The sequence below is a fragment of the Esox lucius genome, chromosome 17 (genome assembly GCF_011004845.1).
Source record: "Esox lucius isolate fEsoLuc1 chromosome 17, fEsoLuc1.pri, whole genome shotgun sequence".
Taxonomy (NCBI): Eukaryota; Metazoa; Chordata; class Actinopteri; order Esociformes; family Esocidae; genus Esox; species Esox lucius.
In genome coordinates, this window is record NC_047585.1 from 21,744,569 (window position 1) to 21,769,842 (window position 25,274).

At 38.5% G+C, this 25,274-nt stretch overlaps 1 long non-coding RNA gene across 1 annotated transcript; it reads left to right on the top strand.

The window, feature by feature from the left end:
- Nucleotides 1-342: 342 nt before the first annotated feature.
- On the top strand, nucleotides 343-23,554 carry LOC117592958. Its single transcript, XR_004574701.1, has 3 exons — nucleotides 343-766; nucleotides 20,280-20,343; nucleotides 23,405-23,554. It is a non-coding gene; the product is annotated as an uncharacterized LOC117592958 (long non-coding RNA).
- The last annotated feature ends 1,720 nt before the right edge of the window (nucleotides 23,555-25,274 follow it).

Below are 25,274 nucleotides of genomic sequence, written 5' to 3' on the forward strand. Positions count from 1 at the left end.
CCCCTTACCCTGCTGTAATGGTTATTGAAACTCCCTCCAGGGCCCTAAACACTCCCTCTTGTGTCTGTTTCCTTTGTCTCTCCCCCGTTAAAACTACAATCCAACATAAACACACTCACATTGTCCAGTCCAGTGGATACCCGTCCTTGTAGTTGACATGGCGGTAAGTGGTGACACTGAAAACCCTGAAAGAAGGTGCTGTCCTACTGTATGCTTTCCCCTCGTTTCCCCTGTCAGGCCCAATTAGCCTAATCCCCCTTACTGTCCTTAAATCCGCAACGAATGGGAAGCCAGCTAACAGGTGGCTGAAAAGGGTTTGATCTTCTACACTGGCCATGTTCAGATAGGCCCACACGCATAGCCTTCTCATTCTCACTCTTCATACAATCGGATGCATGACCTTGCTAATAGTTGTTTGATTTGTGGTGTTACAGATCCCTCCTCAACCGGCCAGGACAGCTCGACATGAGAAGCACCTTGTGATCTAAACTTTGTCTGTATTACGGTACAGCATCTCTGTCTATTGTGGTCAGGGTGCCAAAGGGAGAGCTAGGAGGCTCCTCTTATCTCTAGTCTGTCGATGCCCTTCCTGGAGAAGGCAGGCAGATTGTACAGAGCAAGGCTGAGCTGAGGGAGAGGCACCTGGAGGAGTGGAGAGGCATTGAAAGAACAGTAGATTGGGAAACCCATATTAGACAGACCTGACTCTTCCCAGAAAAGACTGACCTTTATACCCCCGAGCATGGGGGCGTCTTATTCAAAGAAAGTAAGTGGATTTCTTATTCTAAAACTGGTGTCGTTGCTAATTTGTCAAACGGTACCATCCAAAAATGTCTAGTTAACAGTGGTGGGGCGGGGGGGTTGGGCATGTTTGGGGGTAGAGCTTTATTTGTTTTTACATTTTAATGGCTATTTTTTGTTCATTTGTCATGCTTAATAAAGGGGTCATAGTCGGGGCATAACTGTATCACATAAATACCAATGTCAAATGTGACATAACCCACTATATCAAAGGATGGCGTGAGTACAACTTAATAAAGGCTTCAAAAAAACCTATTCAATTGAGGGTTCTTGAGCAATTTATAACATTTTCATGCAATGTCAAGACAGTTTTCTTTCCAGGAACCACCAAATGTAATGTATGAAACCATGGTTGTAAGCTAAATTAGTAAGGATGGCCAGTAAGGATGGTAAATGGTCAGTGCTACAGGATGGCAAATGCTAACCACACAATATATATATATATATATATATATATTTGTAATTTTGGCTCATATTCTGTCCCAATATTTGATCTAATTTATGATGCGTCAAGAATGGCTAGTTCCACATTATTAGCTGACCAAGTAAAACCTACGTCAAGTAATGTTCTAGCACACACCCAACTCGCATGGCAACGTTGACAAGAGTCATTTCTAATGTCCTCTCTGTCTCTCCATATCTTTCTCATTCACGCACACAGACTTACAAACAGGTGGCATATCGGGAGCTCCTTGTTGCACCTGTTTGGCCTTATACAGTGTGATTTAATTCTGTTGTGCGCTCCTGTGTGCTCCCCTAGCTGTTGGACCTTGTTCCCTCCCTCAGGGAACTACAGTTATAGTCATTGATAATGCAAAGTCTATAATGCCCTTCAAGCCTATCACAAACAGATGTTTAACAGTTCCATGATATAAAAAACATAATAAACAGTTCGGTTCAAATCCTAAATGCTGAAACCATATACCACAGTTAAGACAAAAAAAAGCATTGGTACTGCTATGGATGTATTGGTAACCACACTGTAAATAAAATTGTTATTTTATAGTTATTTGCTTTAGATTGTTACATGATATTTTCCGTATTTTAGAATAATGGTAGGATGTTGCTGGAATTACAAATATACGGTACCTACATTTAATATTTTTCCGGTAAAATAACAGTAGAAATGTATAATGAAAAAACATAATAATTTGTATTTCCACACACATTGATCCCTTGTTTACAAAAATTAAAAAAAAGCAGTATTCTTTTTAGTTATTAGTATTACAGCATGATTTGAGGCTGTTAATTCTGTAACTGTTTATGTTTGCTGTGTCTACAAGAGGCCCTTGAATTATATCTTGGGGTTGCCTCTTGTTTAGGTCCAGTTTTGCCTTTGGGAATTGTTTGAGGGTGTATGTGTGCCAGGCTCTGCCTGGTTGCTGTCATCTTGTTAAAGATTGACACAGCAAAGAGCTGGATGCTGTTGATGAAGGTTACAGTATTATATTTATTTTCAAATATAGGCTATTGTTATAAAAAAGGCACTTTTCAAATAATATGTTAAGAAGTACAAAATAAATGTTCAGTTATTTTAAATATTTGAATACCAATATTATATACATGAACTGTAAAAAGATGTTTATGTACTCTCAATATTGGTTAGAGAGAATATAAAGTGAGAATAAGGACTATTGCCAATGTAATTGCTGGGATATATTTTATTTAAGGGAGAGTAAATTGACACAGTTTATTTCTTTAGTTTTTTCTTACAACATTTCTTCTGTTGTTTGACAGTTTTTTTCTGGCACCCATGCTGCCAGGCATTTAACATAAATTATTGGTATTTTTTTCACAGTGGGGTTAATAATAGTAATAAAGCACATCAGGGGATTGTTGTATATATGGAAAATATTCCAACTACCAAACACTTTATCTTGGGACAGTAATACACAACAGAGGTAGGCAATGATATTTTATGTCACTCTGTAGGGACTTGAAAATAGTGCATATGAAAATGTGGGTTAACACTTCCACTTATTACAGTATAATTTGTAGCTCTGTTCTAGTGGGAAATAAAAATCACAGAGTACATATTTGTAATATCTGCATAATTACATGCTTATTATACAATCATCAACTCAATTCTGGACCTTGAAGCCTATTCCACTCTGATAGTCATTGTAACACTCTAATGTGAGATTTATTAAGACCTGGGAAACCAGATGATTGCAATTAATAATGAGGTAGAACAGAAATCCAGTAGGCTCCGAATCTTGTAGTGTAAAAGTTGAGTACCGCTGCTGTAGTAAATAACTGGTCCAATTATTGAGGTAGATGATATTAAATCAGTCGGAAAAAAATTAAATATGGTTTATTACTGTTACCTGGAAATGGATTTTGAGAGAAACAGTTTTGTAGCAAAATTATGACAGAAGCTGTGCTTTAATTAATATGCTAATTAAAAACTGTGTATGGCCAAATCAGCCCCTTTCATTTGTTAAAACACATACTGGGAGGGTGTAGCGAAGTTGTTCAGGTTTGCAGATTTAGCCAATGGCTATCAGATTGAGCCAATGGCTACCACCAGTGTTGGTGCTTTACTTGTAGGCTCCAGAGGCCGTGTCTGAGGCAATGGTCCACCAGACCTTCCTCGATCTGAGAGGAATTGTCTATAAATTAGATTATTAAAAATATCAGAAATTTGTACAAAGTACAAAGAATTTAGAATGTTCATATGCATCAACAAAGTGATTCATCAAACATCTCTATGAGTTTCACACTTACGTAAATACCAGTTGTTCATAGCCTCAGTGTTTACGCATGTGTAACATATCAGTGTAGATGTATTAATTCAAACGAGATGCTGTGGCACGACCTGAAGCAGGCAGTACATGTGAAACACCCCTCAAAACCTCACCTGGTTGGGGGATTTCTGAAGAGAAAATGGGCAAAAATCCTTTAAAAAAAGATGTCATATACTGAGTAATGTGTATAGGAGACACTTACTCTAAGTTAGCACTGCTAATGGAGGTGACAAAAGCTATTGAATAAAGGGGTCTGAGTTGTTGTTAAATAAGAAACTTTTGTTAAACAGTGAAAATATACACCAATCAGCCATAACATTATGACCACTGACAGGTGAAGTGAATAACACTGCTAATCTTATCATGACACCTGTCAGTGGGAGGGGTATAGTAGGCAGCAAGTGAACAAACTTTCCTCAAAGTTGATAGAAGCGTTAGAAGTGTTAGAAGCGTAAGAACCTGAATGACTTTGATAAGGGCCAAATTGTGATGGCCAGACGACTGAGTCAGAGCATCTCCAAAACTGCAGCCCTTGTGGGATGTTCTTGGTCTGCAGTGGTCAGTACCTATCAAAAACAGTCCAAGGATGAAAAGTGGTGAACTGGCAACAAGGTCATGGGCGGAAAAGGCTCATTGATGCACGTGGGGAGCGAAGGCTGGCCCATCTGGTCTGATCCAACAGACGAGCTACTGTAGCTCAAATTGCTGAAAAATGTAATGCTGGTACTGATTGAAAGGTGTCAGAACACACAATGCATCGCATGGGGCTGCGTAGCCACAGACAAGTCCGGGTGCCAGTGTGACCACTGCCAAAGTGCCTACAACAGGCATGTGAGCATCAAAACTGGACCACGGAGCAATGGAAGAAGGTGGCCTGGTCTGATGAATCACGTTTTCTTTGAATCACGTGGATGGCCAAGAGAGGCAGTGTGATGCTTTAGGCAATGTTCTGCTGGGAAACATTGGGTCCTGCCATTCATGTGGATGTTACTTTGACACGTACCACCTACCTGAGCATTATTGCAGGCCATGTGCACACTTTCATGGCATTGGCCTCTTGCAGCAGAGTAATGCACCCTGCCACAAAGCAAAATGTTTAGGAATGGTTTGAGGAACACAACAACAAGTTCAAGGTGTTGACTTGGCCTCCAAATTCCCCAGATCTCAATCTAATCTAGCACATGTGGAATGTGCTAGACAAACAGGTCCGATCCACGGAGGCCCCACCTTGCAATTTACAGGACTTAAAAGATCTGCTGCTAATGTCTTGATGCCAGATACCACAGCACACCTTCAGAGGGTTAGTGGAGTCCATGCCGACGGGTCAGAGCTGTTTTGGTGGCAAAAGGCGGACCAATATTAGGCAGGTGGTCATAATGTTATGGCTGATCGGTGTATGATATGTTGTAATTAGATGAGAATATTTTATATAAAAATAATGACCTTTCAGTAGGGTTAACATACAACATTGGTTCGCTGTGTAAACTGGAAATGCAAGATAAGGTGGTGTTCTCCACTCTGTGAAAGACTGCACTAGTGCAACAATTGAAATGTTTCCTCAATGTAAAATGCAAAGAGTTTCAGGATCTAATAATCTACATTACATAATATAATTAAAATATTCATAGAATACGGAGAAATCTACGTAATCGACAAGGCTGGAAATCTCAGAGGGCACAACATGTGCTCAGGAACACTTCCAAAAACCATTGTCTGTGAACAGTATGTTGCTGCATCCACAAATGCAACATAAAACAATACCATATAAAGAGGAAACCAGATATAAACAAAATCCAGAAATGCAGCCGCCTTCCCTAGGCCCGAGCTCATTAAAGATGGACTGAGGCGACATGAAAACTGTCCTGTCTGACAAATTAAAATTGAAATTATTTTGGGGAATTATGGACGCCACATCCTCCGGGCTAAAAAGGAAAGGGACCATCTGGCTTGTTATCAGTGCACAGTTTAAAAGCCAACATCCGTGATGTTATAGAGGTGCATTAGTGCACATGGCATGAGTAACTTGAATGTCTGTGAAGTAAAAGAGTCCAGGTGTTAAATTGGCCTGCCTGCAGTCCAGACCTGTCACCCATTTTAAACATTTGGCACATTATGAAATTAAAACTACAACAAAGGAGACCCCAAACTTCTGAACAGATTAAATCCTATATCAAGCAATAATGGGAAAACATTTCACTTACAAAACTACAGCAGTTGGTCTGCTCAATTCCCAAATTGCATACATAGTATTGTTAAAGGAAGAGGAGATGCAACACAGTTTATAAAATTATTTTTAAATGTGCTGGCATCAAAATAAAGTGGCCATATTTTCCCCAAAAAAATAACAATTCTCTGAGTTCAACATTCGATAACTTGTCTTTGTATTATTGTCAATTTTAATATAGGGATAAATGATTTGCATACCATTGCATTTTGTATGTTTTTGCTGGGACCGCATAAGTGGAGCCAGCCAAGAAGAGCGAATGTCTCTTACTGAGTGAGTGAGTGACTGGCTATCATTTGTTAAATAGCGTAGTGGTTAGAGAAGCGGACTTTGGAACTATAGGTCCCGAGTTTCTTATCTCCTCGTAGGCGAAGCAAAGTATGCATTTTAAATTATTCCGTTTTGACAAAACCTTGCTGGCTAAAACCGTTAGCATCTACATAATAGTAAGCCTGAAGTGAAACAGTTTACGGTTATATTGCGACTGTTTTCTGGTGGATTTCTGAATAACGGATCCGTGTATGCGTTTTGCGTCAGGATAGACAAACACATTTGCTGTCTTAACATACAGTAGTTACGTTATAGTAAGCCTTAACCTAAAACTGTATACGGTTATATTGCGACCTGTTTCTGGCATGGAAACTTCCAGTCTCTCTAGCAATTGCTCAATTCTTATGATTATTCCTAGGAAGTTAGTAGATACTAGTAAGCCTATTACTGGCTAATAAGCTGTTATCTCTCGTCTTTTCACATGATGAAAAAGTTAGTTATCGTCACCTTTATTGAAAGTTATTGTATACATGTCATTTACGAATGAAAGAAAATAGTATGTTGTTTTGCCATGAAAGAAAAAATGCATTCTTATGCCATGAAATGTAATAGCTTTGGCACACTTGCTAGCAACTGCTCAATTCTTATGAATATTCCAGTAAGTTTGTAGATACCGGTAAAGCTTTCTATTGGCTAATACGCTGTTAAAACGGACAGTGGAAAATGCCATACATAGACGCTATTTGTGGAGGTAAACTTAGTAAGAAACGTTAGTCAGTTTAATTGTATCAATTTGATTCATGAAGGGCCAATTAACTATTAAAATGGCCAGTGGCAAAAGAGGATTTGTTCAGGATGGAGACAAGAGGCTATACTGACACCTGGCAAATGTACTGCTCTGGGGTGTACTGGGTTACAACACAGCCTTTCATGTGGGCAACCTGTGTTTGAATCTTGAGATGGCAACACTTTTGATTGTGGTCCAGCTGAACTAGGCTTGTCTGGTTTCTTGTGTTTTTTTACAGCATCACTGTACAGTTCATCTCATAGAGTTTTTTATGTAACGTTGTAGCATGGAGGCAGGACACATGCGCTTGTAGAACTGTTAAATGAAGCAGTTCAAAATCATTTGAAACAAACTCACGAAAATAGAACAATTTGTTCTATATTTGTGTGTTAATTTCTATATCTTTTTCTTATCAACGTTACATTGATGTAGAAACCAAAGACTGACAAGATACAGTAGGACAGGAAGAACTAAAATAAGGTGATCAGGAACACAGGTGAGGGCCATAACCACTATCTCCAAAATACATGATGTAATCACATCACACAACTAGTGTTCGGGGTAACACCTTACACAGTAGTCAGACTAGTACAAAGTAGCGCATCACAGTAGTCAGATTACTTTTTAAAAGTCATGAGTAATGTTTTTTAATTTAAGTAATCCCTTACTAGTTCATTTTTCACCAAAATAATGCATTAATCAATTTCTCTCAGTGCAACCTATGTAGCTTTACATAACGTTTATTTTCTCTAGTAGCAAATGGCAACAAAAAGATGCAAAGATGGCAGCGCCAGCACTTACTGCTAAAGTGCCAGATACACCTACCAAAGCCCTGCGCCCAGCTGACATTAATTTCAAGTCAATATTTAGCATCGTCAAGCAACTCATGCAGTAGAAAGCTGATCTGCGCGATTCAGGCTTAGGAAGTAGTTTACTATTTTAACTACGTCATTATTACCCTCGAATATTGCCATTGCTGAGGTTGCTGTTATGTTTTACTGGAATGTCTTGCCTGTTGGACAACTTAAGTTTGATCCCAAATCATCCTCTGATTTTAATAACATTTAATCTGTTATCTGTATTCTATTGTGAATTAAATATAAGTTTATGAGATTTGTAAATTATTCCATTCCTTTTTTACTCACAATTTGAAAAGTGTCCCAACTTTTTTGGAATCGAGTTAATTGAAGCGAATATGTTGACAAACGTTGCTTTCTCCAGATGAGATTAACACAGAGAGCCAGTGTAAGCCTAAAAGAAACACATATTCCTTATTTGAAGTGATTCTAAAATTCCTTATGGGATAACTGACTGGTGAAATGCAAAAACAACCAATATCACACTTTGCCGCTTGGTTTTATTATGACATGTCGACTATTTCAGTCTAAAGAGCATTAACATTAGGACTGGCATGCTTTTCAGATGAACATTAACAGCCAGAGCCGGATGCTGTTTCTCATCATTATCATCCCTTTTAGCATAAACATTCACCTCTGCAGCATCACCATCCAGCCAGAGCATCAGTTCATCTACTGGGTCATCATAACTATATTATATAAATACAATTTGTTTGTTTTAAATGGTTAATGAATTTGAAAAAATACAAGAATGTATTTGTATTGAATTGTATTGAATTGTATTGGTCTTATCATACAAAAATTTATTACTCAAAAAAGAATACATTGAATGATTATTTCTAAGAACACAGGCTGTAGTATTTTCATTTGTTTATTAAGCTTTACAAATGTACAAAATGAAAATTACACAACACTTAAATTATTCAAAAATAAATCCATTAGAATGTAGTTTTCATTTTGATCTTATGCTGATGTACACGGTAAAATAACAGACATTATCGACCAGTTTGCGACGATCAAAGGATATCCGCATTAGTAGCAGCACATAGGCCTAAAGCACAGTTGCTTTATAAACACAATACATTTGATAAAACAATAAAGGAAAGGAGGATTTACAGTAGCCTTCACTGTCACGGTGCTTCCCGTGATAGTTCTGCATTCACGGACTCTCCGACTACTAGCTCCGCATTCAACACCCCAGACTTTCCACTACACACCTGTTCCTCATCACATCACTCCGAACTTCCCATCATTACGCACACCAAATCCTCATTACTACAGCTTATAACTGCATAACTGCCCTTCACGGACTTCTCTTTAAGTAAAAACATTGCAGTGTATTACTCAATTAATGTTATTTGTAAATTCAATTAGCAGAGTAAAAGGATAATAAAAAAAATACACTCACCTAAAGGATTATTAGGAACACCATACAAATATTGTGTTTGACCCCCTTTCGCCTTCAGAACTGCCTTAATTCTACATGGCATTGATTCAACAAGGTGCTGAAAGCATTCTTTAGAAATGTTGGCCCATATTGATAGGATAGCGTCTTGCAGTTGATGGAGATTTGTGGGATGCACATCCAGGGCACGAAGCTCCCGTTCCACCACATCCCAAAGATGCTCTATTGGGTTGAGATCTGGTGACTGTGGGGGCCATTTCAGTACAGTGAACTCATTGTCATGTTCAAGAAACCAATTTGAAATTATTCGAGCTTTGTGACATGGTGCATTATCCTGCTGGAAGTAACCATCAGAGGATGGGTACATGGTGGTCATAAAGGGATGGACATGGTCAGAAACAATGCTCAGGTAGGCCTTGGCATTTAAACAATGCACAATTGGCACTAAGGGGCCTAAAGTGTGCCAAGAAAACATCCCCTACACCATTACACCACCACCACCAGCCTGCACAGTGCTAACAAGGCATGATGGATCCATGTTCTCATTCTGTTTATGCAAAATTCTGACTCTACCATCTGAATATCTCAACAGAAATTGAGACTCATCAGACCAGGCAACATTCTTCCAGTCTTCAACTGTCCAATTTTGGTGAGCTCGTGCAAATTGTAGCCTCTTTTTCCTATTTGTAGTGGAGATGAGTGGTACCCGGTGGGGTCTTCTGCTGTTGTAGCCCAAGGTTGTGTGTGTTGTGGCTTCACAAATGCTTTGCTGCATACCTCGGTTGTAATGAGTGGTTATTTCAGTCAAAGTTGCTCTTCTATCAACTTGAATCAGTCGGCCCATTCTCCTCTGACCTCTAGCATCAACAAGGCATTTTCACCCCCACAGGACTGCCGCATACTGGATGTTTTTCCCTTTTCCCACCATTCTTTGTAAACCCTAGAAATGGTTGTGTGTGAAAATCCCAGTAACTGAGCAGATTGTGAAATATTCAGACTGGCCCGTCTGGCACCAACAACCATCCACGCTCAAAATTGCTTAAATCACCTTTCTTTCCCATTCTGACATTCAGTTTGGAGTTCAGGAGATTGTCTTGACCAGGACCACACCCCTAAATGCATTGAAGCAACTGCCATGTGATTGGTTGATTAGATAATTGCATTAATGAGAAATTGAACAGGTGTTCCTAATAGTCCTTTAGGTGAGTGTATTTACAGTAGCTTACATGAATGACTAAATGATAAAATACAGAAAAGTCAAAGTTGGATGATGTGGGCTTCAAAAACCCATTAATTTACGTATCTCGCTCGAACTCCAAACTTCTACCCCACAGTCAGCACGCAGCTTCGGGTGTTTGTGTGAGCAAGACTGGCAAACAAATCAGTTGCACTACACACAGTTCTCTTTGGTCTTGTTCCGTTTGTACTTGCCGACTTGACTCTGTATCTTCTTGCCGGATGTGAGCTGCCGAGGCTTGGGAAGAGGAAGAGTGGGACGTGCTGTCTCCTTGGCGGCTTGCTTCTTGGCTGTTGCGTTCATATAGATCAATTATGAAATGTCTTCTACTGAATGTCTTGTTGAGACATTGCTTGCACAGCACGTGTGTGTTGGTAGCAGCCATGCCTAAAAGGTTGTAGAACACTGCAACAGGCCAGTGACGAGTACCTCCTCTTACATTGTTGGCATTTCTTTTTCTGAAAGAATTATCTAGCATAATACATTTGTAGAATCCTACTCTTCAGTAAAATAAGCAGAGAAAAATCTAAGAGAGATGATAGGATGTGTATGCATTATTGTTTTTCTCTCCAAATAAAAATAGTGACAGTGCAATAAGTTTGTTGAATTGGTGATTGCTGAAGAATGTCTGGTATTTCGTTTCATGAATAATTATTTAGATTGGCATTTTAGATTTACATTTGATGAATTAGCCTACACAAGAACGCTGAATCTCCTATTGAAAAACGCTAAAGTGTGATACATACGTTGAATTGTCAAGTAGCCTATATTGTTTGTATTATGTTTCAATAATAGCCTAATTAAATTGTTGAATAGTCATGGAACTTTTGTATTTCATTTGAAAGTTAATTCAAATTCAAACAAGTAATTCTCTGGAGTATGCCATATTCATCCATTGATGTCATACATTCAGTGAGGGGTGACAGCGCCAGGGTACCATTTGGGTACCAACGCTAAGTACTGTGGGCTATTGGCTATTCAGTCGGAAAACAGTAAAAAAAAAAACAGGTAAATAGTCTCTAAAAAGTTTTCCATTTGTGAGTTTTCTGACAATTCTAACAATGAAAAAATTTAATAAATGCCTATTTAGGAAAAGAAATGGAAGGAGGAAGGTGTAGCTTTTAAAATTGATGTTTTATATTAATTACAAACTCAAACGCCAATACCCGTAGGCATTTGGCGGCCTTAGTGTTAACATGATAGCGGCATGAACTGAGACCAACGCAAGGTAGGGCACGAATAATAGTCAAGGAACAACATCAAGACGTCTACTGACATTAACAAGTAGTACACTATCCATATTTTATTAACTACCTTGGTTAGGATGAAAATGAAGCACAAAGTGATAAATGGAAATATGATCTATTAACTTAGCAGATCTGTATACACATCTTGTCTCATGCACAAATGGCTTTTTTAGCAAGGTCCTGTATTGCATTTAGTGTAGTGTTGTAAAGTAATGGAAATGCTGATACATATTTCCCTTCTATTTTGTTAATGGAATAATTGGACCAGATCAGTTCCGTGTCAGGAAGTCACCAAATTCAATGACAGTTTTATAGAATTATCCATTGTAAAAAAATACATATAATTCAGGAGGATGTTATTATAGGACGAACTACATGGCTTATTCAAAATCAGTGAACATATTAAGGGTGTGAGCATTTATACATTTAAACGACTGTGTATGAACATGAGTGATGTCCATTCGTGAGGGATGGGTAAATTGCTATTAGTTAAATAACAGGCCTAACTGTTTCGTGTTTTAGACTGTCATTTCAACATTTAGTATTGCATTTTTTTATTCCATCATTCATTGATTAGCCATAAAGTATATCCTAACAACTTGCCACATTGAGGGTAGTACAAACGGAGGAACAATGGGAAAGGACTATTGTTTTGAATGTAAAAATAAAATAAAAACATAGTGAAAATATGTAACTCCAATTTTGAGAAAGATTTGCTCCATTTCAACCTAGAGCCCTAGACAAGCCCTTAAAGGGATACTTGGGGATTTCCAGATTTTGGAAATGTTCCTTTTAACCAAAAGTTAGACAAACTGATGGATAGCATGTTGCTTGAAGTTTGAAGAATGTTTAGTATAGCATACTGATACCATACAGTAGCACAATTGCTGGTTGTCAACCAGTAGGGCATTAGCAAGCTCTCCTCCTGACAGATGCTAGGGACAGTTTTTTCACTTTCTCACTGCAGTGTTTATTCTAAACAGCGAGCTAACGTTATATGACATTTATGGGCTGAATAAAATGGTTTTATCCCACCCAATGATTAATTTGTCGTTTACCCACACTGCAGGTCTCTAGCTCACATGCACATAGTTTTATCCAGTTTTAGCCTAGTGCAACAATCTCTGGTGTTGTTTCAATACCAGGTGGATGTGGTGCTGGAGTTTTCTTGGCTATATATTAAGTTGCTTCCACAATATAGTACGTTAAGTTGCATCCGCAATGCATCAGAGAAAGCACTGCAAGGAAAAAAATGATAGGCTATAATATGTCAGCATAAATGAGCTCATGGCATTACAGCAGGTGGGAAGTGATATCTGGCAGAATAATCTGGTTGTCCCACATTTGGATGTTTTACATTTTATCCTATTCCATAACCAAGAATGAATGAACATCTGTGGTGCGCATGTGGGAATTGTAGTAAATCCACAGGCCGCTCCTCATTTTGGCATAGATGTCAAAAAAAGTATGATTGTTCCCTTTGCTGAAATGTATCACAAAATATACATTTCAGTCAATTTGGAGATCCCCAGTTGTTTAGTGGGGACAGAACATTAGTTTAGCCTAGATGTTCGTGATTCCAAAAAGTTCTATCTAGCATTTCAGTGATGGGAGGCAAATGTAACCCTTTTATATTTATATAGTTGCTCTTGTGTTAGCTTGACCCTGCTATCCCTAAGGGAGAAGGCTGCAAGATTAGACAGACAGTCCAAAGGTGACTCAAAGGGATTTATGTACCTTGACACATTTTCAATATTAATCATAGAGGGGAAGAGATTAGGAGATGTATGTAACACTAGGGTCTTTGATTTGGCTGTTGGAGAGCAGTGTGGTTATGGCTCTCAGTTTATGCACTGATAGTACTGCGATTTCCCTACTGCTATCTGGGACATGAAGTGGAGATAAATTTGTCTAGCGCCAAAAAACCCACTGAGACAGATTAAGGCAATCAGAGAAAATCCTTGTCCACATTACCCAATGGACAGACTAAAAATAGTAGCTCCCTGTTAGAAGCGCATGGTAGGAAAGTCACAGGCATACAGAGAAAAACAGTATCTGGTTTCTCACATTGCTAAAGTTACCTAAAATCTTGCCATCTTCTTTTTCAGTGTTATTGCAAATGTATAGGATGCTATGCTGCTTAGCGAGTACTTTTTGTCTGATTGCCCCACATTGGGCCGGAAATCTAAAAATAGTGCTCCACTGTTTTGCAAACAAAAATGTACTGCTATCTTGTGTGTAGATGCATTTTAGCAATAAGGCGCAAGGGTTTGTGGCTTGTGGCAGTTCTCTGACACAATGCATAGCCATAGTATATTATGTACCAAAATATACCACAAATCCCAGATATGCCTTATTGCTTTTATAAACCGATTACCAACATGATTAGAGCAATAAAAATCTATTTGTTGTCATACCTGTGGTATATGCATACACATATCAGCCAATCAGTGTATAAGAAACATTCCATCACTCAGTACCAAAATAAATGGCGCTAAGTGCACACATTGGGCGAAGGAGTGTTTTCCACATACACTGCATGAATGTACTGTATGTGTATACTATAATTGTGTTTAGACAGAGGTGTGGGGAAATTCATACACAAAATGCATTGAGATAAACAAGACTCTTCCTGTACCTGGCCATCTGGCTAAATATATCTGCAGAGATGGGAGAACCTGCCAGAAGGACAACTATCTTTGTAACAGTCTATTAATTAGGCCTTTATGATGGAATGACTAGACGGAAGACAATAATTGTGGAGGTCAATGAAAAGTATTTAAATGTAAATCTATAACATATGTCTAGAAACTGTGTTATTGCAGGAGCTGTAATAAGCATAGCTGTATTGAGTGTAGGTGTCTTCACTTGGCATCAATTTGAATTAAAGTTCTGCTACCACAGTCAGTTTTGATAGTACAGTATGTATTTCTCCACTAGGTGGAAGACTTAGCTCAAACTCAACAGTCTGTTCAGTCTGATCATGTATTCATCTCAATCAGTATGACCAATGCATGTTCTTCTTGTTATTGTCTGTGCACACTTTCATGTGTGCACACGTTACAAACAGAAGTAAACACTTAAGACCACCCAGGTCTGAACTATAAAACAGTATCTAAAACATTTTGAATTGCTTGAATACATACTTTAACTAAGAGGTTGCTAGATTGAATGACCTGACCTGGCAAATTAAGAAAAATCTGTATTTTTGTCTGATAAAGACAAATACACCTAATTGCTCCTGGAACATGCTTTGGAAAGTAGCTTCCAAAATAACTAAATGTAAAGAAACAGTTTGTTCTTGAGAAACTCCAATGTTGTTTTAGCCATGTGATTGGGGTGGTAATTGTCCTACTGAATGATGAATTTCCTCCCAAGCTTCAGTTTTTAACAGACTTATGCAGGTTCTCTTGCAGTATTTCCCTGTATTTTGTTTCTTCCATTTTAACAAAATGGCCAGTTCCTGCTGATGATTAGAATTCCCACAACATGACGCTGCCACCACCGCCTTGAGGTAGTGCCAAGATCTTGCTACCCATAGTGCCTAGTATTATGGTAAAGTTCAAGTGCAGGTTAAAGGTATCATTAACAACCCAATTCTCCAATCCAGAGCCTCTGCTAACAGTCTATGCCATCTGGGTATCCTGGGTACTCTGAGGTCTGAAATCACATCACCAGACCAGGGTAAAAATCAGTTTGACCAAACAAAAAATATTATGGGATAACAGACATGGATGCCCTTTCCCGTGCTGCTTAAAAGATGAGCGAAATCTAACAGGATTCTGATTTGTGTATGTCAAATGAGACGCTGGGTCAGGGTAAAAGAAAACAGAACATTTGAAATCAAGATCAGCCAGCTTACCTCAAGCAAGAGCTTGGTCTTTGATCCATTCTTCCAACTTCAATTTCTGGACAACCTTAACATTTCCCTGGATAAGTTACAGGAATGTTTCAACCCTAGTATTGAGACTGGAGACCAGACAGGTTAAACCTGTTTTGATTTGATTGTCCACTTTATTGAGGCAATGCATGAAACTTAAGAGGTGGACAATAAAATGTACAGTTCTTTATTCAGATGGAATGAATGAGATGGGATAATACAGTGATCGGCAATAAATATTGTGGGACTTGTATTCATTGCTAAGCCCATATACAACTTCCTTCAATTGTTATTAGCAAACCTACTTAGCAAGCCCCGCAACTATAATAATGCTTAAGTAATAGAGAAAGTAAGAAGTGAATGTGTTGGACAAAAGTAATTTTATGACTACTGAATTTTACACATCTAAAATACAAAAATGCATTTCATGTAGCTTCAGCTGTTCTAGTGTTCTGAGCTTCTAACCTTGGCACACATCTATGGGTCAGCACGGTTAGAATCTGACACACTACTGTATGACCCCATGCCCCATCCTCCAATTCATACATTCACTTCTTTTTTAAATATTCAGAGATAGGATCATTACATGAGGAAAAAAGGTTTGTGTCAGTACATGTTCCAATCACCAGACAGACATTTTCCATTTGTGGCCATGTATTATTTATATTTGTTGTCATTTGTGATATTTAGAGAACATTTAGACTAGTGAGTACATTAAAATATACCCTTTCCCAAAACAATGAACAATTTGGAAAAATGGTTCATTCATCAAATAACAACCCTCCCTAAACCTCCAAACCTAACTCTCCATTTTCATTCACAACACATAATCTACTGCATACCCCATTAGTGGATAAACCCCACCCCTACTAATGCCAAGAGGTAGTAGGTTATGGGGGGGACTTAAGACAGTAAGGGCCTTGTCACTACACCAAGACTGAGAAGTCCTCTCCTAGCAACGAAAGTAGGCAACACAATATCCTTTCACACAGCCAAGAAGGCATCCAAAAGGACCTTTGAATAGAGGCAAGCTTACCCTTGTGAAGAGGCTGTGCTGTTAGGCTTTCAGTATGGAAATCCAGGCCTCTGGGGCCTGGCCAGGCAGCGAGGGAGGAGGATGTGGGAGTGAGGGAGGAGATGGAGGAATAGGAGGTGAGATGGGGAGGAGAAGAGGAAGAGAAGCCGAAACTGGAGGTGAGTAGGAGGTATGAGAAAGAGAAAAGACAGGATAAGGAAGAAAGGACTGGAGGGAGTAGAGAGGAGTAAAGGATGCACCACTGAAAGGCATGTAGAAGGAATGGTACAAAGGGAGGGACAGGGCCCCAGTAGCCATGTTTCATCTTTGCATTGTATACCAGTGGCCTCTAGCTGTTTACATCCCATGGACTACCAATGTCAATTTAAAATAATCGAGAAGACACTAAAGACACTTATTGTATTAACGCTCAGTTGGGGCTCTGACAACAAGAGCAATTAGCACCTTTCTCAGCCGAGTCCCGATTAGCATTTGTCGTGCTCACACTGGGCAGTTCTCTGCAGGGAACACATTTCAATTATATGTTTTGCACAAGCGCAAGAAATATAAAGAACCCTGGACAAACAGGAGGACGATTTTACTCCCAAAAATTTAGCCAAATCTGTTGTTCACCCCCTAGACAAAACTGTTAAGGAGGTCAATTTACAAATGGTACTTGCTTTATCAGCTCTAGGCCTTTGTGTTGATGCCTTGTGAAGAGCAATAGGTGAAGTCAAAAGATTCACAGAAAGCATGGGTAAATGGGTAAAGCTTTGGATATTGCAGCAACTTGCTCAAGGTGCAAATGACATATTATGTATATGATTTCAAGAATGTTAGTTAACTCTTACCTAAGCAGTTGCACTTTTTGAAGTGATGGCCACTCCTTTCATCCAGAGAAATACAACATTCTGGGATTGCATCTCACTGGGAGAATGACTCATGATAACACTGGACTTCTTGACAAAAAAAAAAGCTAGCTAGTAATGTTACCTATATGTTGGTTGTTAAAAATGTAGGTTGAATACTGGTTTTGCATAGTTCTGTTGCTTAGTGTGTAATGTGGTTCTAGATTCACATGGGGAAAAGCTACAAAAGGATGTCCTATCTGATCTGTCTCAGGGTGTCCAAACTGAGGAATATTCCCTGTTGAGAAATCTATTCAGTTTTCAATGACAAGGGTCACATGTTAGGTTTTTACTGTACTATTAGCATAAATACAAGCATAAATGACTGAAAGAAATCTACAATTAATGTTTTAAGTTAATGAAAATATATGTATGAAAAAATTTCCAGAGCAAAGTGATTTTCCTCTTTGTTTAGGTTGCATTGACTGGAAAATGGAAAAATGAACCTGCCCCACCTCGATCTGGATTGACATTCTACAACTACAACTTCTCCATTGTGTTAATGCACTGGTGGACAGAAATGACATGAATGTAGATGTTGGATGCAAATGATGGGTTTCAGATTGTGGGGTGTTTGATGGAGGTTCTTTACCTACATGACAGCACAGAAACGCACTTTGCAATTCATGTCAGACATTGGTGCAATGCATTATCACTGGGACATGATTGACCCAGATAAGACATTTTGTTTATCAGTCACCACCAACCAAGTGGTAAGCAAGGATATCAAAATATTTTTAGCTCAGTGAATGTACACCTTTCACTGGTTCTGTGTTAGTTTTTAAAGTGGTTGTACCCCAGGTTATGACAAAACAACTTTAAAAACCATGTTACTTTGACCTCCTGACAGCTTCTGTCTCTGTATTTCTGCATTCACATCACATTCAATACATTATTACTACTGTGACGGAAAACGAGGCGGTGCCTAAGACCCATGATCAGCCCCGCCTGGCACATGAGTAACAGGCATTTAGACACTCACCATGGCACCCCTGGGGGTTAATTACCTCTCCCCCCGTCTCTTAGAAAACAGGTGCAGTTTCCTGGTGAAGGGGAAGAGTGTTCATCACATGTAGATGCTGCAAGAGGACTGTGGCACATTTGGGGTGTCTCCTGTTGAGTTTTTCTCTGCTGTTATTTGTTTTGAAGGAGCTGTAAGACTAGAAGCCCTGGCTGTTAGACAAGGGGTGTTACTTTGGACATTACTCAGTCACATGTGTGATGAGAGAAAAGGAAAATAACGATATAAAGGGAGAACACCAAAAGACTTCCTGCCTCTACTGACTCATTGTTTTCTACCTGTCCTGCCCATCTTTCAGATATTTTTGTGGACCTAAATGTTGGTTGCACCCCCAACAACTTACATGTAAACAACTAATTTTACATAGTAACATTGTGCCAGCCTGAATTAATTTTTAACCCATTCCTTCAGTACAGTTCTTGTACCTGTACAATGACAATAAAGTTGAATATAATCTAATCATTAGCATGTGCATATGTTCTACCAATCTCTGGGCTCATTGACCAGTTAGTTTTTATTCTGCAAATCAAGGTACACATAGACAACCCCTGTAGCTAGTGTATAAGCTTACATATTTAAGTCAAGAGCAAGTGAAGAATCAATATAACAATTGTGACATTAATACAATTGGTGCAACATATTAAGCTACTGAAGTAAATTCATTTTTTAATAAGAAAGAATAACTAAATCCACAACACTGTTTTACCAGATACTAGATAGGTGTACCATATAGTGGCCACTAAGTGTATAAGCACTCATTTATAAGAAAAGAAATAAATCAAACACAGTAAGCAGAATCTAACAAATATGGATTACGATGGAAATTATGTGCAGCATTTTGGGGTCAGCTGCTGGCACACTTTCTATGTAGAGGAATTGAATTGACCTGGTTGGTGCAGCATAATAGAGTGCCCTAACATCAACCTCATCTTCTTCCTCATACTGTAGTCATGTCGCATGGCCTCATCCATCAAACGCAGGCTATGCTGGAATGCTGCTTTTCTTGTAACTAGTAACTAGTGCACAGCATCTTCCAAAGGGGTCAGATGCAGGCTCTGCTGACCACTGCTGGCACTATATTTCTGAAAGCTGCTATCAGTTCTCAAATGTGAGTGAGGAAGTTCGATGCAACTTCTGCTGACTTGTGCTGGGGACATTGTTGTTTTAGAAGCCGTCCATGAATGTCTTACTGTACCTCTTCAACCAGCACTACTCACTACTATTCAGTGCCTTCCACCTGGACTGAAGTTCACCCCCTGATGGCTAAAGCAAAGGAAAATATTGAACAGTGATTTAGATTCAAATAGAGTTTTGAATGGTAGCTAACGTACTTTAGCTACAGAAAATAGCAAGCACGGCAACCACAAAAAATGAAGTATAAACAAACTAGCTAAAAATAAACAAGTCATTAGATACTGCAAATAGTTAGCTAGGTAGATGACATTAGACATCAATGAGCCTCTTATGTTCTTGGTTGGAATACTGGCTACACATTGTAGAGAGCCCGGTTCTCATCCAACAAAGAAACATGGTACCATCTTTCTGGCTCTCTTTGACCTCTATTACTGGTTTTTCTCTCGTTTTCTGATTGGCTCAAAACAAGCAAGTAGTGTCTAGCAATTCAGGAAGAAAAAATGCCAAACTGAAGGTGCTAGCAGTGGGTGGTCAACAAAACACAACAAGAGCAGTTAACAATTGAATGTAAGATGATTACAGTTATTAATCTACAAATACTGCAGTGTAGATCTACAATCACTGCAGTGTGCAATGGCCGTAATGACATCACAAGCAAAAGATCTGGGACTGATGAATCATCTACCTCATCATCTATCATACCTCTCTGCCCCCCCCCCCCCCCATCTTGCTCTGCTTCTCTGCAGAAGGCGTACAACATTAACCAGCAGCAGCAGTGTGTGAAAAACAGACAGCACCGGAATGGCACAGGTATGTTTAGGTTATAATTACCAGTCATAATATAATCACTTACCAATAGGCTCTGTGCACAAGCGTTTGGACGAACTTCCGCTTTAGCCAGATGTCGGCATATCATTTTCCGGTTTACTTAAGGCGATCACCCGCGTCGCCCAAAATTTTAGTTTTTAGTAGATGTCTCCAAGACCTGCCTAAAATAAGCATTAGTGATGTCCATCGAATTGTTGATGCCTGGTCCCCTGCTCCATCAAGCAAGCGGAACAAGGGATTCAAACTCTACGTATCGAGTTATCTGCACAACTACGAGGGTAAGTAGCTTGCTGTGGTGTGCCGGCCGGCTATCGGCTAAGCTAGTTAGCGACGTGTTCCTTTTTAGTGTAGTATTAGACAGGACAATAGAATGCATAAAAATTCACCCTAGCCTCAAAATGGCAAAGGAACACTGGCTGAGTTGGAACGCTAGCGCGTCCCCATAGCAAGTGAATTCAAATAAACCTTCATTCAGCCTCTTCAACCTGAATAAAGCTTCAAATTCCATAGCCTCAGAAAAGCACCAAAACAGGTCTCCTCTTTTATTTTACTACTGTAACCTCATTTCACAATGAAACAGAAAAATAACAACTGGCATAGGAAGTAAACATCTGGTCCTATATGGTATTAATTGCGCTTAAACCTGCGTTACGTGGAAGTATATAAAAAAAATGCCTTTTCGGACTATTTCTAGTCTTGCGTTTGAAGTCATTGAATGGCGCAAGCCATATTTTATTAAAAAGAGGACATTCTCCTGATTAAAATTATGCCGCACTTGTACCTTGAAACTTAAGAGTCACGTACATTATATTTCCTTTTTTTTTTCGTACAACAGCATCACTCATCTTGTTGTGAGTTTAGGTGTTTACTAATGCGGATGAGTATTGGTAAGTAAACCGGAAACTGCAATGCAGACTTCTAGACAAAAGCGGAAGTTCCTCACTACGCTGGTGCACAGAGTCTATTGCTGCTGAGACAGTACATCTACATGTAGCTAGTTGACTGTTTAAGTTTTGTGTTTGTTTTTCACTGAGACTCTATCTACTATGACTTAAAGTAGTGAGTACGTACATTTTTGTACTTTTTGGCCTGGGAGTTGAAACTGTACAAGGTTCTGGTGGTTCCAGACTTAAAGTATTGGTACTGCATACCATCTGTATTACAGTACAAAGAATAACCTATGGCTTGGATGGCTGGGGCATTTGACAGTTTTTTGTTTCTTTCTTTCATACAACCTACTGGGTGTTGAGATCTGGACGACATGGGGGCCTGGCCTCTGTGATTAACTCAGCTATTCACAACACCCTTTGAAGGACATTGCATTTGAGGGTGGTGCAGTTGATAAACCAAGCAGTGATGCAACCTGTCAAGATACTGTAGATGGTGCAGCTGTATACGTTTTTGGTAATTTGCTCAAAATTGTTATGGGAGGAATGCGAAAGAAAAATATTTGTGTTATACTGCAGGCAGCCCAATGGTATGGCTCAAAAAATTATAATTCTTTCCTGTCTGTGTTAATGCTCAGTAATGTCATGACAATCACATCCCAGTAGACGGGTTCTGTTGCACTGTACTCAACTTGGAAAGTTATCCATTCAAAAATGATGTGGTCAATTCACTACCAAAACATTTCAGTTACCAGAGCAATATGGTATATGGAAGACCGATCTTAAAAAGTTTTGTATACACAGGTTTTTAAATGCGTAGAGTAATTTTTTTCCCAGTAGGCATTGCGTATACTCACTTTTTAACCCACATTGATACTTTAATACATATCAGTAGGGATTAGAAAGTGAGCAAATGCAATTTTTGTAAATAAAAGCTTTGTGGAGCTGTATGCCATATCAATTACTAAGGCACAGGGAAAATACAATGTTCATAAACATTTATTCACATTTTAAGCACAGCTGCGTGCGTGTATGGTGACATGAAAACATTCCAAAATATAATCAGATAAAACTAGTATTTTTACAGATGTGAGGATTTGTTGGATGTGGTTATGATATTATTATTCATAATGTCATTATTTGTGGTCAGATAATTCCGCAGTTTCACTTTGCAGAATGCTGAGCACTCAATTTCCTGGTTCGGCTGTCAGTAAAGACACTGGTGGATTCTGGGACATTGAACCTGCTGTTTCAATTGGATTTTAAGTTCTCAGTTCTATTCACTCAAAATGCTACGATGGAGCAGGGCATAGGGTCTGTAAAAAGTAACTTTGGTAAATAGTTCTCACTCAAACGCTACAATGGAGTGATTCCTAAATCATCAATAAAAGGGACATAACATTTATTCCACTCATTGCTTTTTCCCACAACCTTTCCCACTCCCCTGAGAATATATGTATTTTTTTAAACAAATAAATAAATAGTTGATAACCTCAATAAATAGTTCTGTAGTTATCTGTAAATATTTTATCATTTTATTGATCTGTCAATTGACAAATGCACGACCTGCAAGAATATAAATTATTCTCTCACCAGTAATCATGGGTTTGAAGCTGTTTGAAGTGCTTCCTCTCCAAAACTCCCCAGACATACAGTTTCACACAGGCGAAAGTATCCTGATTCTTCACTCATCTAAGGGTTCAACGTCTCCCCACTTCAAACATAATGTGAATTACAATCTCCAGCTAATCTGCATTATCTTATTCCACTATAGGGACAGATTGCAATTTATGTAATAGATACCTGGAGGACAATAGGGGAGGGTCATGCTTTTTAATGTTTAATCCGGAGGAGGGTTTTGTATTTTTATATCTAGGGCAGGGTTATGTAATTTGTAAATGATGAAATTCCAGTATTTCTTAGTGTTTTAAAATGAATTGCTTATTATCTTAATGTATGCCTGATCCTGCATGCATCACCTATTTGCCAGGATAAGCTATACAGGTTGGGCATGGCAGAGTGCAACATTGGACTCTGGCATGTCCAACCCGGAGTGCGACATTGACAGGATTTGTGCACCCCAGTTCTGTTTATATATAAACTTCACTGCCACTATACTTGTTCCAAACTTATTGCATAATTTTGATAAATGACAGGTGAACTGGCAACCGCTCTCTCAACTTGACCAGCGATGCAATGCAACAGCAGCAAGTGCCAGTCAGCATAGCCTGTTAAAACAGTTCAACGGGTTCAGGGAAGCTGGGAGACCCATGGACCCGAAGAGGACTAAACGGATAATTGTTGACGCAACTATCCTTCCAACTGTGTACTGTTATGACTTTATGATAAACTCCTTTTCTTTGGTAGTTTGTTGTGTATTATTTTTTTATTGTCCTGTAGTAAATTCTTCAAAGCGTCTTGCAACATTTACCATAACTTTGCCATAATGTTTTTAACTTGATCCCACTCTGCTTCAACTTGGTTAAGGTCAATTTCTTCAATTTTCTTTTAGCCATTATTATATTGTAAGGGATGAAAAGCAAATAATCTCTTTTAGAATTTTTTGAGAAAAAAAGTTGATGCAGATAATTGTTGCTACCTTTCCCAAAATCTGTGCCTTGAGACTATCCTGTCTCAGAGCTCTAGGCGAATCCTTTGACCTCATGTCTTGGTTTTTGCTCTGACATACACTGTCAACTGTAGGACCTTATATAGACAGGTTTATGCCATTCAAAATCATGTCCAATCAATTTAATTTACCAGAGGTAATCCGGGATACGGGATGATCAGTGGAAACAGGATGCACCTAATTTCAAATTTTGAGTGTCACAGCAAAGGGTCTGATGACTACATTGGCTAAAGTTTCTTGATCATCATGGAGTATTGTGTGTAGATCGATGAGGAAACAATACATGTAATCCCTTTTAGAATAAGGCTGTAATATAACAAAATGTAGAAAAGTGAAGATGGTCTGAAGGTTTTAATGATTAAATAAGCTAAGAATATATTTTCTGTTCAAGTTGACTGAATTGAGTACCACACCTATACAGGCAGCATAGGAAATGTAATGGTTGCTGTTCGTTGAGCTATAATTAAGATACATTTTTATTGTTTATTGTTCAGTTTTGCCTATTTTCAATGAGCAAAGTGTAGGCTTCAGCTGTGATAGGTCTAGTTCAAAATATTAACAAGAATAAAGTAACTAGAAACTTGGTTGTTGTTGTAGTAAATAAACACATTTTAACATGGTGGTTATTATTATAATAGGGAGTAACATTATTTCTATAGCAGCTGAATCTGGTAAAACTGGGTTTCATTGAAACACAAATGGTGTATCTATTTATGAAGAAAGAATTGACTTTCTAAATTCAAATTAGTTAAGAGATCAATATGGGAAGAGATCCGTGAGTTTGCAATGGCTCCAAGAAAGCAGCATCAACATTGCTTGTTAGAGTCAATATTTGGTAGGTACTGTACACAATATAATTACATAATTACAATATAATTTATTTTTAGTTTCATGTATATTTCTTGATAAAAAGCCTTATTTTTTATTTTAACTCAGTCTGTTCTCTGTCAGGAGAAGAATTTTATACTGATCATTACTGAAACTGACATTAGTGAAGCCATGCAGATGTAAATGTAGTACATTCAGCCTGACTACTGTACTACACTCGGCTGAGCATGAAAGTGCCTGTGTATGATTTACATGAGCATTAAGCCAAAGAGCTTAGGCCATTTGCTAATCCTACCAGCTACATACAATTGATAGTCAGAGAAATTGGATAGAGTGAAAGAGAAATTAAAGAAAAAAATTGAGAAGAGAAGAGAGAATGAGAATGTGAAAATAGTTGTAGGAAGGGAAAGACAGGGGTTTTTCTACTTGCTTTAAACAGATTTTCCACATGCTTTGCAATCTAGTTTAAACAAAATGGCAGTGGAACAATTCAAAATTAAACTCAAAAACTTGAATCAAAAGAATATTGATAGAGGAAGGGATTGAGAGTATGATACAGAGAATGTTAA